Source organism: Dromaius novaehollandiae, chromosome 4, assembly GCF_036370855.1.
Source record: "Dromaius novaehollandiae isolate bDroNov1 chromosome 4, bDroNov1.hap1, whole genome shotgun sequence".
NCBI classification, from domain to species: Eukaryota; Metazoa; Chordata; class Aves; order Casuariiformes; family Dromaiidae; genus Dromaius; species Dromaius novaehollandiae.
In genome coordinates this window covers 13658961-13677656 of record NC_088101.1, presented here as the reverse complement: position 1 = coordinate 13677656, position 18696 = coordinate 13658961, and the positions used below count along the sequence as shown (strand labels likewise).

At 49.7% G+C, this 18696-nt stretch overlaps 1 protein-coding gene across 1 annotated transcript in view; it reads left to right on the top strand.

Moving 5' to 3' along the window:
• Positions 1–18696, top strand: part of LOC135328308 (maestro heat-like repeat-containing protein family member 2B) — a gene marked incomplete at its 3' end in the record, with an annotated part of 33489 nt that overhangs the window by 3906 nt on the left and 10887 nt on the right. The window contains exon 2 of the mRNA XM_064511428.1: positions 11025–11130. The remainder of the gene's footprint in view (positions 1–11024; positions 11131–18696) is intronic.

The following is an 18696-nucleotide window of genomic DNA, read 5'->3' as shown; positions in this document are numbered from 1 at the left end:
CTATTGCTGTCTACACCTAGCAAATGAACTGTGGTAGCTCCTGGGCCAGGAGGACAGTCCAAAGCAGCTGACCTGGCAGCTGTCACCAGCTGCTCTCCACACTGCTGAAAGCAGCTGTCATGTACAGATGGGAGAAAAAAGTCTCCTACTTAAGTCTCCTACTTGCACCAATACAGCATATCACAATCACAACACACAGTATTATCCCCACTGGTTGTGGAGCCTTGTCTGGAAACCACTTAATTCTATTGGGGTCTATTCCCTTCCAGCAAGCACACATCTGTCAGCTGAGCAATAGCATGAGGTCCAGGCACTTGACACCTTCCCACTGATAGCTACATTTTTTCCTCTTTTCCTCAGGCTGACAGAAGAAACAAGTTACTTTGTAGACACACCTAGCACTTGCTTAGGCACCCTTTCCACTGGGGTTCCATTTTATGCTTAGTATTTTTTAATGAAACATGACCCATCATCAGTGGACACTTATCACAAGGCCTTAACGCAGTAAACACTGCTCCATGAAGTCCAGTTGCATCAGAAAGTGGAATGATTTATGGCTTGAAGGCTAGAGAAACAATCCCCATGTGTAGCTTTCTCTGCTAAAGACATGCTGCTCTTTCCATAAACTATCTTTGGAAGAGGTAGATAACGCCATAAGGTTTCCTGGGACAATGTCCATCAGACTGTCTCAGCTGAAGCCCAGTTCAATTACTACTCTTGGTTTGATGCATATCAAAACAACCCAAGAGCAACTCATGCACCTGGCCTGAAAGGATATTTTCCTGTTTCCACAGGCTCCAGAACAACCCCCAGTGTTTTGCATGCTCATCACCAAATGCCAGAAGCACTGCGTTGGCATTTCCAGGAGCTAACAGGCAGCACAGTTGTTTGGGGGCCCAAGAATGAGACACCCAGTCCCTGTCCACAGCAGGCTTTTCAGACCACACTGTGGACACAGCTGCATGGAGGAGGCAGAACATGCCCAGGCCAAGCAGTGCTGCAGGAGCTTTGGGTCCCAACGGCTGCCTCAGTCATACCCAGGCTTGAGAAGCACAAGGCTTGGCTGCGCAGGCTGACTGGAACACACCGAGGAAACATTTCTTCTTCAGCTCCAGGGCTTGGCTGAAGAGCTCTGCCCTTTTCTTAGTAGGCCCCATATGAAGGACAGGCCAAGGGCAAGATATGGCCACAGCTGTAAGGAATTCCAGCACATCTGCTAAGGAAAAAGACATCTTGGTGAAGAGTTTCATAGGTACTTACTTCTCCCACACCACATGTCAAGGGACACAGTGACATTCAGTGGGCTGCCTCTTAAAATACCCTCAGAAATGCAAAACTTGGGAAGCTGATTCCATACAGACTGACACGGCTAAAATCACTTTCTTGAAAGCTGGACCTGCTCCTGCAATAGCCCCTCTCAAACTCATCTGGAACACTTCAAGGTCCCTCTCCTTCAGCTCTCTCCATGACCTTGGCCCAGCCAGGGACCCCACCTGAAGGGCTGCTCTGCTCCTTCCACAGGCATTTGTAGGCTCTTGGCCTTGCCAGTCTCTGCAGGCATGTGCATGGAGGGGGACAGGGCCCCGCCTGAAATGCCCAGCATTACCTTTACTTACTATCCTGCTTTGCAGACTCTCTCCTTGGCCTCTCTGCTTGTACAGACCAAGGATGGTTAAAAACCTCAGTTTTCTGACAAGTGTTTCTGCACTGCTGAAGATGACAGCAGCACACTAGTGGCTTTGTTAGCTCATGCAGTGTCTTCCAGACTTGGCTTTTATTTTTGTCACCACTTACTGCAGGTTTCTTCCCCTGTCTTTTGCCTAGGACACAGACCATGACTTCACCTGTATTTGTGCAGGGCCATGACCTGTTCCCACCGGGGGGGGGGGGCAGAGAGCAGGTCAACCCCGCGGCGCAGGGAGAGCAGGTCAACCCCGCGGCGCAGGGAGAGCAGGTCAACCCCGCGGCGCAGGGAGAGCAGGTCAACCCCGCGGCGCAGGGAGAGCAGGTCAACCCCGCGGCGCAGGGAGAGCAGGTCAACCCCGCGGCGCAGGGAGAGCAGGTCAACCCCGCGGCGCAGGGAGAGCAGGTCAACCCCGCGGCGCAGGGAGAGCAGGTCAACCCCGCGGCGCAGGGAGAGCAGGTCTACCCCGGGGCCCAGGGAGAGCAGGTCTACCCCGGGGCCCAGGGAGAGCAGGTCTACCCCGGGGCCCAGGGAGAGCAGGTCTACCCCGGGGCCCAGGGAGAGCAGGTCTACCCCGGGGCCCAGGGAGAGCAGGTCTACCCCCCAAAAAATTCTAAGTGATCCACTAGATTCACTTTGTATTCATCTCTCACACAAGCTTTCTCCAGCATGCCCAGACAGACTGCAGCTATGCTAGTAACTGCAGCAGCAAGTACTGTCCAGCCAGTATTTCATTTTCCTTCAGTTTTTGCCCCTCTTGTCTCCAGTATATACTGCCTTGGTATAATTGTCATCAGCCTCTCCTCTCCACCCCCCCCCCCCCCCCCCCAACTCCACTGCAGCTTTTTGGAAGTTATGCTGATGCATAAAACATGTATACCTTTCACAGCCTCATAAAACACTGCAAGGCAGCTGGTCTTATCCTTAGCATTTCATGTTTCCTCACTTGCTGGGAAGAAGGTTTCTCTGACTGACTTGTCTTGATGCTATTTATCCAGAACTGATGCCTGCAGCTGCCACCAACACAGCCTTGCTTCAGTCCTTGGGAAGTCGAGGCACACCACATTCTGACAGGGAGGTGACACAAGCTGACAACCTGAGGACAAGACACAGGGAACAGCAGGTTCTGCAGCAACTGCTCTCTCATTTAGCCAGTGCAGAGCCTGCAGAGACACCACCACCCCCCCCCTTGTCAAGGGCCCATCTCCTTGTCAAAGACTGCTCCATGACCCCCCAGCTAGGCACAGACTTGCCAGGCTGATGCTCTGGCAGCTGTCAGGGTCCCCAGCAGGCCAACCAACCCTCTCTGCTGCTCCTGCTAGTGGGAGGCCTGCACAAGGAGAAACACCCTCTCTCCTGGTGAGGTGATCCTCACCCATGTGTGACTTAGGGCCTCAGGCCCTTGGAGCCAGCTCTGACTCCAGGCACTCTCTCTTCCCACTTCTCCTTGAAAAAGCAACATGCAATACACTCATTCCCTCCCCTCTCCCCCCACCTTCTCTTTTCTTCTACCTGGGCACTTCAAGCTGATTGCTTGGCCTCAAGCCAGGGCAAGTCTTCCACCAGTTCAACAAGGCCCAAACATCACCCTTGATTTTTGGCCAAGTTTTTCAGGATGGAATAGCAATAACTCAATCCTGCTAATAGCACCTCTACTACAGAGTTACTATAACACCTTCATTTTTTTGATAAAACAATGCAGACTACTTCAGGGGAAAGAGTCCTTGTCCTCAGGAAGAGGAAGTCCTTCCCAGGAAGGGTTTCTCACACAGGAACTCCAAAGCAGCCCAGCAAGTCCAGTTCCAACAGAGAGCTGCTTCCCCTGGACAACAGCATGAAGTCACCAAGGCTTCGAGTTGTTTTTAAAGCAGTTACACACCTAAAGGTACTACAGAAAGAGACAGGATAATCCTTGACAGAATAAGACTAGCCTAACAGGACTTTCCCAAGCCAGAGCCCTCTAGGAAGGGAGCATTTCAACACCAGAAAGAGGAGCAGAATGGGAGCAGTCCCTCTGCCTCATCTTAGGAAGCCAGGGAGCAGTAAAAGCAAGAACTCAGTTCTGTCCTCCAGAGCAAGGCCAGAGCTGGAGACAAGACAGAGCGGGTGGGAGCATTGAGTCTCATGCTTGTGTTAGGCCTGTCCCTGCTCCAGGCAGGACTCGTGGATGGTTAACTTCACTAGGCCTGTGCTGAACACCAGCCCTGCTCCGAGCTGCAGCCCTTGGCTTCCCTGCTGCAGCAACCCCAGTGCTCCCCTGCATGTCCACACAGGTGACTGGTTTGTCACCCTCCCCACCCCCTTTGTGGCTGGATAACTCCATACATCCACATGTCACATCACATGGAAGGGGAGGGCAGAGGCCAGGATTCCCTCATCAGCAAGGACACAGCCTGCACACACCCACCCACCAACCCACAGCTCCAGTGCTGCCCTGCTGCAAGATTAGAGCAGGCCTCCCTTTGTGAGGGCAGGAGAGAGACAGGAAACCATGTCTTCCACACCAGTAGCCCTCAAGCACACTTCCCTCTAACCAGGCTCCAGACTGCCAAGCCTCTGCAACCTGCAACAGCTTGGTTTCACTTATTTCAGCTTAACACTGGATACACTGAACTATTTAGCAGCTTAACAGCCTTGTCACATTTAACTTGCATTCACACCCAGACATCAGCCTGAGAGTGCAGCCACTTTGTAGGTCAAACCCTCCCACAGTGGAGTCTAGCTTTTTCTTAAAAAGAAAACTTCCACCCACCTGAGACACTTTCAAAGCCATTTGTCTTTTTTTATATTGGTCTCTTCAGTTCAAGCATCTGAAGAGCAGCAGTGCCTGAAGACCCTGTCACACAACACCAAGACCTCCCAGTCACTGCCAGAACTCCTCCCCAGCACCTCACTGGATCCCCCAGCTCTTGCAGGTGCACCTCACTGGGACATGCCAGGTGTTGTCAACCACCTCACCCCCCCAGACCCTCACAGCTGGGACACTGAGTGGGTGGCATGCCCACTGCTAGTTACTGCTTGTAAAGCATTTCCATGTGACTGCACTAATCCCAACCCAAGCTTTGAGCTCACCACAAGAAAACCCTCTGTGTCATCAGACAGAATCCACAAGGAAACCCTGACCATCACTTAGTCCAGCAAGACAGGAACTCACCGTGATGCAGGAGTTGAGCAGTGCTGACCCCTCCAACAGGCAAGCCTGCCCAGAGCCATGCTTCGCACTTTCAGCTGCTTCCAGAGAAGCAAAGCCCTGCACACTGGGCAGCACAGGGTGTCCTATCATCTTACCCTTGATGTGGCAGCTGGCCCCCTTTGTGTCCTGGGGGGATAGGCCATGTCTTTAGCAGAAGCTCAGGCTTTTGAAGCCCAGGGATTGCAGCAGAGCTGTCCCACAGCTGCTTCTCTCTTCTCAGCTGCAGCACTGCACATGCCTTTGGAGAGCTCCAGAGAGAAACAAGAGCATCCAAAGGGAGCTGAAAAGAGAAGAGACACTCATTTCTCCTCAAAGCATAGTACTGCCAAGCATCTGCCAAACATGGCTGTGAAGCTATCTGGCCAGACTTGGGAGGTCTTTAAACACTTTGCATTTTGTCTTTTCTGCCTTTCATTCTTCTCTGCTAGGCTTGATTACAGCACCACTGCTTAATTTAAGCTTGAAGCATAAAGATTTCTTGAGAAGACCTGACTTAAGTGCTGGGACATTTGGAAAAAACACTCTCACCTCCATCTCAGAAGGCACAGGCATAGTCAAGGAATGACTCTGACCCAATTCCATCACAGGAACTGGTTTTTGTGGTCAGAAAACAATGTTTTGGAGAACTCCCTCCTGACCTGATGATTTAAGCATCTTTTACAACCTCCCCACCTTCTCCTCCCCAACCATCCCCCAGACACATAAAACAGCCTTTCCTGCAAGGTAAGTAGATGCAATGAACAAGCTACATCAAAGATGAACTCAAGCCCTTCAAGCTGCAGAGACTGTACATCTGACCAGCTTTTGTGGCTTAGCACTTTTTGCTTTCCAAGAAAGGACACTGGGAGTTTTTAAGCTTTACCTGGGGGGACACTCTTCCCTTTTGAAAAGAGCAGCCCAAGAAGCATCCCACCAGAAGCTGAAGGACACAGCTTTTGAACAAGGACTGCTCAGGAGATCAGGAGCATTGGCCCCTCCGATAATAAAACAGCTCCCAGCAAGGAGCCCTCAGCCCTGGTTACATACTTACCTGCTAGGGAACAGGAAACACAGAAGGACTCCAGAAGGGAAGAGGAGCTCAGAAGTCGGGGTGATCTGAACACACACAGAAACAGAGGCAGCCTTTGCACAGCTACAAGCCTACAATAACAGGGCACCACAACAACAAATTCATTAGTCACCTCACTGAGAGCTTCACACAGCATTAAACAGACAAAGCACAAGCACCACCCTAGAGACCCAGCCCCCAAAACACACCCACCCACCCAGCACAACACAAACACATGATAAACAAAACACCCCACTCTCCCTCCAGGACACCCAAGCAGAACAAGCTCCCCCTGACCCAGCTTAAATGCAGCCCTCTGGCCAACGGGTGGAGGACGGGTGGGTGGAAGCCCCAGGTGAGTCTGGTCAGCGAAGCCGCAGCTGAGCCTGGTCAGGGCAATTAAGGCCTCCTGCTGCACCAAGGAGCCTAGTGCCAAGGCAAGAAAGCTCTTCTGTGTGACCAGTGACAGTCCCTTGGAGCACCTCACACTGAAACAAAGCTTAACCAGGACAATTTTGTTAGGTGGGTAGATCTTCTAAGGAGCTGGTGTCACCGGCCCCCAAAGGCCTTTGGTACGATGGTTGTGAAAGCCTCCTTTGATACCTGCTGGTGTTGGGTGTCGAGACCCTTCCCAGCACTTCCAAGAAGCTGTACCTGCCCAGATGTGCAGCGCGAGCAGACAGTAATCCTCCTCTTGCAGGTGCCATGCATCTCGCTGTCTGTGGCTCAAGCACTCCCAGCAGCAGAGGTGGTGCCTCTGCATTTCACATCCCTCACAGATTTTTCTTTCCTGAGACTTTGTCCAGGTGTTTTGGGAGCCCATGTGAACTGTTCACATCCAGCCAGAAACTCCAGCGTCTAATTATGCATCATGTGAAGAAACATCTCTTGCGTGCTTTGGGCCTGGCCCTCGCTAGCACTGCTTAGGGGCTTTTTTTAGTCCCTACAACGCAAGAAGCAGAGAACAAACATTCTCCAGCCATTTTCTTCTCTGGCAGAACATTGTGGTGTTTCCTCAGCAAACGTTAAACCTCTCTAGCTGTTTTGTTGACCTTTAAAGGCTTCACCTTGCCATTCTTGCCTGTGCTGTCAAGGCCCTGACCACACACCCAGGTCCACATTGCCTTGACCAGCCTCACCTGGAAGCCCCAGCCACGCCCCCTCTGCCCCTTGGCCTGAGGGCTGTATTTAAGCTGAGCCTTGGGGGTGGGGGCTTTGTTTGGCTGGTGTTGGGGTTGTGGGTGTTCTGGGTGTTGTTTTGTACTTGTTGTTTGTGTTGTGAGTTGTGTGTCTTGTTTTTAGTGTTGTTTTTTCAGATAAGTCTTAAAGCTGTTTAGTTCTTCTAGTTTCTGGGTGGTTCTTGGAGCTGCTTTGTGCTGCTTTTCCTGCTCCTGTTCTTGGCTGCCTCTTTTATTTCTGTTTAAGTTTTGGGTTTTCCTCTGCTTTCCTCTTTCTCAATGTTAATTTATCTCTTTATGTAGACTTTCAGTTTGGATGTGCTACCCTATTTTTTTCAGGGTTTTGGTGGCTGTGTGTGTCACAGTATTTTTGTGGTGTGAAAGTTTTTTTTGAGGTGTTTGCTCCTTTTTCTGCAGCATCTAACCTATTTTTTTTACTTAGTCATGTAGGCCTTTGATCAAGTGTGGTGAAATATAGAGTTGTTAACTGAGTTGTGAGGGCTTTTTCTCTTCACTCTTTCTGAGTAGCCTGAGGGAGGTTGGGAGTGTTCCTGTTCTCAGACTTTAGTTATCCGTTGCTGAATTCTTTCATGTCCCTGAAGCAGTTTGGAGGCCTTGGGGAAATGCCCCAGCTAAGAGCTTGGGTGCTCATATACTCTCTCCCAGGAATGGTTGGTAAGCTACTATTTACTTGTGTACCTGAAACAGCATGAAAGCCTTGGTTGAACTGAAATAAATGTTATGTAAAAACTGTGTGTGCTTAGCCATTGTAACAGGATCTGACCCTAGAGTCCTGCTGGGAAGTTCAAAGCCAAGTCAGAGGGAAAATGAACATATTGAATATCACATGTGCATCATTTCCAGCTGGAGCTGGGTGCTGCTGAAGAGGGACCCTGAACAAAGAAATCCCTGGGCAATTGTAACTCTTCAATCTAAGCTCTCCACCCCTTGTGTGGTAGTTGAGACCACAGCAATATTCAGGTGGGGGGGTCTTCCTGTTCCTTGTGGGTCCCATTGGTGTCCCTAGGCAGGCTGTTTCTTTCCTTCTCTCTACTGCTGTGACCTCTGCTGAGGGATGTGCCTTTGTTCCTTGTGGGGTCCTGCCCTTGTCTCCCAAGGTCCTGAGGAGGAGGTGGTAATTCCAGACCACAGCAACTAACCCTGTCCCAGCAGGGAGAGGATGCTTTGTCCCTCAAGGTCCTGGTGCCCTGCACGGGCCTTATGTCAAAGTCCTGACATCCTCCCTTTCAGAGTGTGAGGCACAGGAGTGCAGACTGCTTGTGGCTTCCTCCTCTTTCCAGCTTGAACCAGCTCTGGGGCCGTCTTTCACCTAACATGATGAGTTACCTGAGTGTGGCTTAAGGCTTCAGCAAATCTAGCTGCTCATGCTAAGCAAGTCTCTTAAAAGTTGTGCTAAGCAGCTACCCCTAGACAGCCCCAGTCCAGTGCTCTTTAACAGGAAATACTTTAGGTGTTGAAGTGTCAGATAGTGGGTTGTACCACTTGACCACTGAGGACAAACCAAACAGTCTTTCCATGCTCTTCTGTTTATGCAACAGTTTGTCACTTTCCCTTGATGCATGTTCTTGAAAACTGAAGAGTGATACTTCTAAGCAGGCAACCTGGGCCTGTTGCAAACAGGGCATGTCAGAGCCTTCCAGCGCTGAGGCTTCTGACTCCCTTCAGGGCTTTTTGCATGTCTCAAGAAGAGCACTGGAAAGAAAAGAAATCTTTATTTCTTGCTTCTATGGAAGAAGAGCAAGCATCCAAGCAAAACTAAAAAGGTGTTGCATGTGTTTGCTGCTTAGACTAGCTTTATGGGTATGTAGAGTGAAGTACTGTTTTGAAACTCCAGTGTATGGTTTCCCCAGAAAGAACAAATGGAGCTGCTTGTTGTGTCTGAGGTGTCCCTGGCAGAGCTGATAATTAATTGAACAGGATTATTTGGGAAGAGATGCTTGGTTTGTTTAAAACTCTCTTAAAGCAAGGTTTCATTTAATGCCCAGTGCTGCTGGTGCACACAACGCTGTTGTGTCCTTGTCAGGAATTGCTTCTGAGTCCCTTGGAGTGGGAGGGGAAATGGAGCAGGGACTGTGTCAGAGCAGCAAGTGGTAGCCAGAACTGGCACACGGCCTCTCTGCTCTGTAAGAGAAAACAATCCTCTGAAATTCATGTTGTTGTCAAAACTGGAATGCAGGCATTGAAGGAGGGGAGTAAACAGTGGCCTGGAAGAGAGCATCCAGGCTCTTACTGAATGAGCAGTAATTGGGGGTAGTTGTATTAGGATGTGCTATCTCTTTTAACTTTGTTAATTTTAAAAAAAGAAAGCAAGTCTAAGTAAAGGCTTCTCAGCCAACAAGTGTCAACTAACAACAAAGTAGTGAAAACCTCAGGCAGTGAAGAGCTCTTCTCCCATGCACAAGGTGTTTCTTGGGTTTTTGGTCAGCAAACTGAACTGATTCAGGCCCTGGAGTGGAAACCCAATGTGATGGGAAGCCAGGTCTTGGCTCCAAGTCAAGGCAAGTGGTGAGGAGGCCTTGGGAGTCAGGGTGCCCTGGGTCTGCTCCTGGGAGCTCCTCACAGCTGTAGCACAGCCAGATCCTGCCTCCAATTCTCCTGCCATGGAGGGGCTGGGGTGGGCAGGAAGGCAAGAAGGGGAGCCCCTGGCATGAGCCCCCAGGGTTGTCCCAGTGGGACCTGGTGCTTCTTGACTGCCCCAAAGCAGCAGGTCTGATCTGGTGAGTAACAAAACTGCCTGAATTTCACTAACCGAAGGGTGGAAGGAAATGAGTGTGACCTCCCCCCCGTCACCCCTTCCCATGATAATGGAGGAGGGACTGTTGTGTGTGCTCTGCCAGGGTGTGGATTTTCTCCCCTTCCTGGCTTTTGACAGGTGGTTTTGATGCTTTTTCTTCCCTGTTTTGGGGACAGTGCTGCTTGAGGCAGGTGGCTCCTTCCCAGAAGTTGCTTGTGGGGTTGCTTTTTTCCAGTGTCTCTAAGTGGGTGCTTGGAGCTTCTCAGCAGTGTCCCCTCCCTGGGCACCTCTTGGTGTTATTCCCTCTTTTGCCTTAGGGGCCCTTTGCCTCCAGGCTGCCTTTCTCCTTCCAGGAGCTTCTGGGGCTGCCTGTGGGGTGGCCTGTGGGACCCCTGCTCTGCTGGAGGCAGTGGGTGGCCGGGGAGGAGGCGCTGGGGCTGTGCAGCACCGGGGGCAGGAGCTGGGGACACCAACCCCTCTGCAGAGCTCTGCTGAGGTCAGTGCCTGAGCCCAGGGGCAGGGCAGGAGGGACGGCTGGGGAGAGGCTGGAGCTAGGAGGCTGTGAGCTCCTGGCAGCTGCAGCAGGGCTGCTTGTGCTGCTGACCCGGGGGTCTGGCAGGGCCCTGTGCCCAGTAGCCGAATGGGGCAGCAAGCCCTGGTAGGACAGTTGGGAAAGCAGCTGGCTCTGGAAGGAGCTCGTGCAGGTTATGTGTGTTGATGTGTGATGTGCTGAGGGGGAGCAGCAGGTGACAGTGCCTGGGGGCTCCTTTCAGCAGGCAGCGGTCCCCTGTCTTCCTGCCAGACATGCTGTCGTGGCACAGGCATTGCTTGTTGGGGGCTTTTTTCCTGGGCCCCGTGCTCTTTGGAGAGCCCTTTTTAGTCTTTCTCATGTCAAGTTGTGAAGCTCGATGGGCCTGAGATGTTCCTGGCTTGTCAGAGGAGCCATCCAGTGAGGTGATTTCCTGCATGTTTTAAGTTTCCAGTCTCTGCCTAGTCCATTGACATGGGTGTTGATCACCCCTAATGGGCTTAAATAAGCCCCTCTGAACAAGCTTTGCTTGGAGGTACAACAGTGTAGTGATTGCCCCTGTGTTCAAGTATGTGACCCGCCAAGTCCTGTAGCTAATCATTGGTACAATTGGATTGACTCTACTTTTCCCCTGCAGGTCTTAGAAGAGCACTCGAGCTCATGAACATCAGAAGGTGAGGTCTGCTCGCAAGGCAGACAACTGGGATCCGAAGGCTGCCATCAGAAGCTGAAAAATGTAGCTGGTATGTTGTCTGCCTCGTGTTGCTTTGACTTTTTAGACATGACGGAAGTAAAATATGACTGCTTCAGGGACTACCTAAAGCTATTTTATCTGTCAAGGAGATTCCCCAGCTGCCTGTCTGCTATAGGGTGTGTGCAGAAACTGAGTGGTGTGTAAAACTAGCCCCTACCAGCCCCCCAGGAGACTCCTGAGCTTAGGGCAGTGTGTTTCAACATGACTGCTTTGTGAGCTCTTGTGGGCACAGTCCAAATCTCTCCTGAATGCAGTGGGGCCAGGAGGGACTTGGGGGAGGAGCAGGGGGTTCAGCATGTTGCCCTTCTGGTGACGGCTGGAACACAGGCTCAAAAGGAGAGTGAGGGCAGTTTGGGTGGTTTGAGAAGGGATGAATTATTTCCACAGCCAATGAGAATGAGTTAGCCCCCTTGGGAGGGGGGGAAGAGTATTGGCAGACAAGGCCCTATTTAAATCATTAGTACTATTGAATTGTCTCAAAATCCTGTACAAGGTAAAGCCCTCAGGTAATAAGCAGAAAACTTGTCAGGCATGACACTAAACCTTGAGCATGGGGCTTCCCAAAGAGGCTCAAACCAGCAGTTGGTATTGCTCCAACAGTGTTAGGGAAGGTTAGGTTTGCTGCCCACCACAGCAGGGTCTGACCCTAGGTTCCTGCTGGGAAGTGTGGAGCCAAATCCAAGTGAATGAAATGAATTTTAATGGCCTGCGTGCAGGAATTACAGCTTGAGGTGGGTGCCTCTGAAAAGGGACCCTAAAGAAAGGAATCCCTGGGCAATTATAACCTTTCAATCCAAGGTCTCCACCCCTTGTGGGGTAGTTGGGACCAATAACAATATTCAGGTCTGGGGTCTCCTGTTCCTTATTGGGTCTCATTGTTGTCCATAACAGGCAGGCTGTTTCTTTCCTTACCTTTACTGGTGTGGTTTCTGCTAAGGGATGTGCCTTTGTTCCTTGTTGGGTCCCTCTGTTGTGTCTCAAGGTCCTGAGGAGGAGGAGGTTGTTGCAGACTACAATTCTCCCTGCCCCAGCAGGGAGAGCAGGCTTTGTTTCTCAGGGTCCTGATGCACAGCACAGGCCTTACTTCCAAGCTGTGACATCCTCCCTTCTGGAGTGTGAGACACAGGGATACAGACTGCTTGTCATGTCCTTATCCTTCCAGCTGGAGCTGCCTCTGGGACAAGTCCCTCCTGTTCTCTGAGTGTGGCCTAAGGCTTCAGCAACTTGAGCTACTCATGCTAAGTTTTTATAAAAGTTGTGATGGGCAGCTACCTCTAGACAGTTTCAGTTCAATAATCTTAAACAGTCCTCTCTGTTTTTATTAAGCATCCCTGCTAACGCTTGAAACAGTCCTCAGTCTTTTGAGGCATACTATCACTTTCCATAATTTTATGTATAATATGGTTAAGTGATAGGCAGGACACAGCTGAACTTAACACAGCTACTACCGAGTGCAGCAGGTGATCATAAATCCCTGCTGTGGTTGGTGACCATCCTAAAAGAGTTTCCCACCCATGGTGGTCTCCATCCTTCCTTACCCTTTCTAAGACATGGTGTATCTCTTCTGTATCCTGATGAGTGGTGATTAGAGTTCTTGTCCATTGTTTTGGATGCCTTCTAGCAGTCGATGCAGGTTGTCATGTTGTAGTAGCTTTTTCACCAGTGTAAGATGTATTCCGGTGGGGCTGGTAGTAAATTCTGAGTCAATGTATAATTAGATGGTAACAACTGATAAGATCTAACAGGAGCTGAGGAATTGAAGTCACATCCCACAATTTTGGTCAAGTTATGAACACAAATATTTGAGTCATTACTTGTATTTGCAGCAATGGTATCTAATGAATATAAGACTACCAAGAGTTCTCATACATGCACGCCTTTCCAATGTATACAAGTACAGTTCAACTTGAACAGCAAAGTAAGAACATAGCATGGCAGTATATGGCCTGTCCCACTTAGGTTCTGACTTGGATTTTTGTAGAAATGTTTTAACTAAAACTTCATCCTCAGACTGTCTGTCATGTACCTGAATGTCTGATGGTGCTAGCTGAAACCATGGCGCCTGATTTTGTGGAGCCTTAAGCTGCTCCTGCAAAGCTAGTACATGTTGTGTCACTTGTTCATCTCTAACAGGCTGGTCTTAGCAGGGATATAAGGCCCTGGTAGGGCTAAATGTCTCCCAAAGGGAGTTTTTGCTGCTGTTAGTCCTGTGGGTTGTCATGGAGCATTTCAAACCTCCCACAGAGCTAAGTTCAATGCCTCTGGCCCTTTTAGACTAGCATGTGTGCATATTCCTGCTATTTTTTCTTTTGATGTTCTGTTCATTCTTCCTACCTGTCCTGAAGACTGGGTGATAAAGGAGTATGCAGGTTTGTCTCTATTCCTAGTGATGTATATAGTTGCTTGATTATGTTTGCTGTGAAATGGGTACCCCTGTGTGACTCCATTGACTCTGGAACCCCATATCTGGAGCAGCCCATCCTTTGTGTGCCTGGTTAGCTACTGCCTCGGCTCCCCCATAAGCTTTATTGTTAAACCACCTAGCTACAGTGATTACTTTTTTGGGGGTGGGTAGAATGTTTTCCCCCAACTGTCCATATTGCATTGTCATTTTGTTTTGCTTCCTGCTTTTCCCATTGTTTCTTCTCTGCTCCTGAGCAGTCCTTTTCACACATGGTTTTGGGGTGTATTAAATTCAGCCATTCACTCTGGTTCCTGATTGGAGCTGCAACCACACAGTCTCTCAGAGATTGTTGGGCTGCAGCCTTTGTGGTGGTGTTGGCTAAAGCATTTCCTTTCCTAGTTTCTGCAGTGTCCTTAGTATGGGCTGGGCAGTGCATTACAGCAATTTCTTCAGGCAGTTGGACTGACTCTAGCAAATTGCGTGTTTCTTCTCCATTAGCCACTTTCCTGATGATGTGAAAAGTCCTCATTCTTTCCATAACATCCCAGTTGCATGACACACCCCAAAGGCATACTGAGAGCTGGTGTAGATGTTGACTTGCTTTCCTTTTCCCAGGTGTGCTGTGTGTGTCAAGGCTACTAGCTCTGCTCCTTGCACACTCATTTGTGTGGGAAGCGGTTCAGCCTCTATCACTTGTTCCTGGCTGACTACAGCATACCCAGTTCATTGCTGTCCGTGCAGCTAGTAGGATGGGCCATCTACAAATACAACTAGGTCTGGGTTTTGCAAAGGAACATCAGTTAAATCAGTTCTCGGCTTGCTTGATGTGTGCATTACCTGCTCATGTTGGGGATGTCTCTCTCCATCACCAGACAGAGATATTAGGGTTGCTGCATTCAAGGCATTGCATTTTTTTAAGACTACACGATCTGCCATGAGCAGGATCAGTGCATATCTCTGTGCCTGTTGTGGTGATAATGCTTGGGTTGCATATTTTAGCAGTATCTCCACTTTGTGTGGGACAAACTGTTTACGGGGTGTCCCAGAATGGGAGGGTGGTTTCTCTTCACTATTGCTGCTGCTGCCACAGATTTGGTACAGGCTGGCACCCCTGCTGCAACTGAATCTAGCTGAGCAGAATAACATGCTACTGGTCTCTGGTGGGATCCTAATTCTTGCATTGTTACTCTGCTGGCAATCCCCTTACCTTCGTGTATGTACAAATCAAAGGGCTTTGTCTAATCTGGGAGCCTGAGAGCAGGTGCAGATGCCAAAGCTCCTTTCATAGCTCTAAAAGCTTGCTGCCTTTTGGGGCTCCATGCAATGGGTTCTGCTTCTTCATTCTGGGTTGCCTCTGTCAGGGGTTTTGTGAATTCTCCCAACCCAGGAATCCATGGTCTGCAAAATCCCCCAGCTCCAAGGAATCCTTGTAACTGTTTCTTTGTTCTTGGATGGGGGAGTTTTCTTACAGCATCTCCTCTTTCTGGGTCTAGTAGTCGTTGCCCTTATTTCAGAATGAGCCCCAAGTAGTCTATTTGCTTTTGACACAGCTGGAGACTAGATGGAGATGCCTGGTGACAGTTTTCTCCTAAAGCCATACGTAGATGTATAGAGTCTATTAGACAAGTACCTTCATCTCTACTTGCTATCAGCAAGTTATCTACATACTGCACTAGGGCTGATTTTCCCCCCCGCCCAGTAATTTGGTATCCTTTACATCATTCCCCAGTATTCATGGAAAAAAGGGTGGGAGACCTTGTGAAACCCTGTGGGAGATGTGTCCATGTTTGTTGTTGCCCTTTGCCTGTAAAAGCAAATAAGGGTTGGCTACTTTCACCAAGTGGGATACTAAAGAAAGGGGCGCTTAAATCAATTACAGAAAAACATTTTGCCCATGTGGTATTTGTAGAAGTAGAGTAGAAGGATCAGGTACCCCTGGGTAAGGAGTCACCATGTGTTGATTGATAGCCTGCAAATCGTGTACAAAGCGGTTTTCAGGATCCCCATCTTCATCTGGTTTGCTCTCTTTTACAGGGAGGATGGGAGTATTCTATGGTGAAACACAGTTTCAGAACCCCCTCGGCTGAATATTGGCCTGTTTGCTTTTGTATGCTTTTCCTGGCTTCTTGGAGAATTGGATACTGTTTCACAGCTGGTGGGCTTCTTCCCTTGGTTTTTAATAACTATAGATTGTTAGTCTCAGCTCAACCCCATGTCAGTACCAGTTTTCCTCCATAGCTTTGCTGGTACAGGTTTTAGCAATTCTGGTATTTTTACTCTGGGGCTGGGGCTTTCAGTGATTACAGTCGTTCCCATAACTATTAGATCCCTTCCTTCAGGGGATAAGTGTAATTCCATGCCTAGGTTTTGCAAAAGATCTCTTCCTAGCAATCATGCTGGAGAGTCTGCTGCTAATAGGAATCTCCCCCATATGCTTTCCTTTCCTATTGTTTCCTATTTTGTTTCCTAAAAACAAGGGCTTGCTTAAATTCTTTCCCCCTCCTCCTGTGACTGCGTTAGAAACTCGTCTTCAGTTTTAGATCCTTTGGGGGTAAAACTTAAAGGAGATAACGTGGCTCCTGTATCTTCTAAAAATTCAGCTTCTTGACCTTCTACTTTACCAGCTCTATGTTCCTTCTTGTCTAAATGAATTCCCCACATAAGAAAAACTTGTGACCCTGCTGCCTCCTCATGGTCATCAGGGCTCCCTTCCTCTGGCCATTGTGAATGGTTATTTTCTTGAGCTAATTCTTGACATGGGTAGTTGATGTCTCTAGTCAGACCTTGAGGCTGAAGGGGACATTCCAGCTGTAAACGTCCTAAATCCCCCCAAGAATAACACTCTCTCCCTTCACTTCCCCCTATCCTCCTTCCTTTGTTTCACGGCCTCGGCCGAACCCCGGGCTTGGTCTTCCTCTTCCTTGACCCCTTTCTTTCACTTGTAAATTCCTTGCTAGAGCTGTAGCCAGTGAATTTGCTTGCTTGCTTGCTTTTACTTGCTCAGCTTTGTTTTTCCTCTCAACCATCATAAACGAATACTGCTACACTTGAAATGTTTCATAAAGTCTCCCCTTGCCAGCCTGGCGCATGCTCTTTAAAATACTTTTGTGTATCAAGGGCTCCTTGATCTATGCTATGCTAGTTGAGTGCATTGTTGAAGTTTTGTGGGGGGTCATTTCCCCATATTTCAGCAGAGCTTGCTGCAGCTGCCCCCAGAAGTCACTGGGGTGCCCATCTAATCACTGTCTACCTTGCACTCTGGTTCCATTTGCTCCTAACTGTCTGCATGCTCTAACTGCTTCTACTAAATGTCCAAGTCCTCTTTGACACAGGGCTCTGTCTCCTGCTTTATTATAGTCCCACTTTGGATCATTTGCTGGCCAGAGGGTTCTGTTTCCCCTGGCTTGCTGTGCTAATTCTGCATCTTGGTTTGTTACCTTCTCCTGTTCATCTGGTTGAAATAATTCCCTCAAAAGAATATGGGAGTCACTCCAGGTTGGGTTATGGTTTGGTTTACCTGGTGCATACAGTAGAAAATAACTGGGCACATGGCTTGGCACCTTCTCTTAATCTTGGCTTTTAACCCCACTACCCCCCCGCCCCCAAGGCGAGATGGCTGGGGCTCCAGGGCTGCTTAGTAAACAGCTGCAGCACAGGAGGAGGGGGGTTGGCCCCTTGCATTCCCCTTGGCTGCACAGTGGCAGGATCAGTCAGCACACGGGAGATCCTAGGACAGAGTCTGGCAGCTGGTAGAGGGAGGAGGAGCAGGGCAAGGGGAAGGACAGATAGGTTGTCGGGCATATAAGGTGGAGCAGGAGCTCTTGGAGCGTGGTCTGGGGTACTAGGATCTGCTAGTGTGAGTGTTACCTGTGGCAGGGTTTCTTTGCTCCCTCCCTTCTGACTGGAATGCTCCTGTGCCCATGCCCAGTTATCCCAAATGTGCCAGTAATCTGTTTGAGCTGGAAACCTCTCTTCTAGATGATGCTGCAGGAAAGTTCATGTTTCCTCATCAGAAGTCCCTTGCTGTGGCCAGTGTTGTGCTGGATTACCATCTTCTGTTGCAAATGGCTCATCTTCCTGCCATAACATAACCATGTGCATTTTTGACAGGCTGACGTACCATCAATCTCTTCCCAGTTTTCCTGTACCCTGGCTAAGGGTGTCCCCTTCTCCATGCCAGGTGCATTCCCCATTGCCTACTGCACCTTAGGCTTATCAGGCTGCGCACCTGTAAGAAAGCTGCAGCAAGGGAGGGACTGGAACCCACCCTGACACTCCTTCCTAGGGGCCCTTGAACCCCCTCTAACTTTTCTGAACCTGCTCAGGGCATTTTAGCACTCACCCATTGGGTGCTGCCTGCTCCCGAGATCCCAGGTGACCTCACCTGCTGCTGGCAGTTGGATGTTTGGAGATGGGAAGGTCTGGTGGTGGTGACCCAGTCTGGTCACCAGTCTGTTCAAGAAGGTCCCTGACCCTGGGTTTCCTGAGGCAGAGCCTCAGACACGGAGGACCACAAACTGAGTTACTCTAAGTGGTACAGCAGCAAAGGACAGCTCAAGCTGGATGCCCCTGGAGAGGGACCTGAACAAAGGAAGCCGTAGGCAATTGTCACTTTATGGTCTAAGTTCTCCACCCTTCACACCCTAGTTTGGACCAAGAGTAATATTGAGGTCTGGGGTCCTCCTGTTCCTTGCTGGGTCCTGTTGTTGTGTCTCAGGATCTGGAGGAGGTAATTCCAGACCCCACAATTCTCCCTGCCCCAGCAGGGAGAGGAGGCTTTGTTTCTCAGGGTCCTGATGCCTTATTTCAGAGTTGCAACATCCTCCCTTCTGGAGTGTGAGACACAGGGATACAGGCTGCTTGTGATGTCCCTGTTTTTCCAGCTGGAGCTGCTTCTGGGGCCTCTTTTCCTGAGCTGGGTGCAAGTCCCTCATGTTCTGAGTGTGGCATAAGGCTTCACCCAACTGAGCTATTCATGCTAAGTAAGTTTAAGAGAAGTGGTGCTAAGTGGCTGCCTCTAGACAGCCCCAGGCCAACCTTCTTTAGCACTAAGCTGGGGGCTGGCCTGGGTGACCAGTGGGCAGCAGGCCCTGCAAGCAAAAATGGGTGCTGCTTTCTGGTGGTTGTCTTTTGTGATAGTTGCAAAGGTAA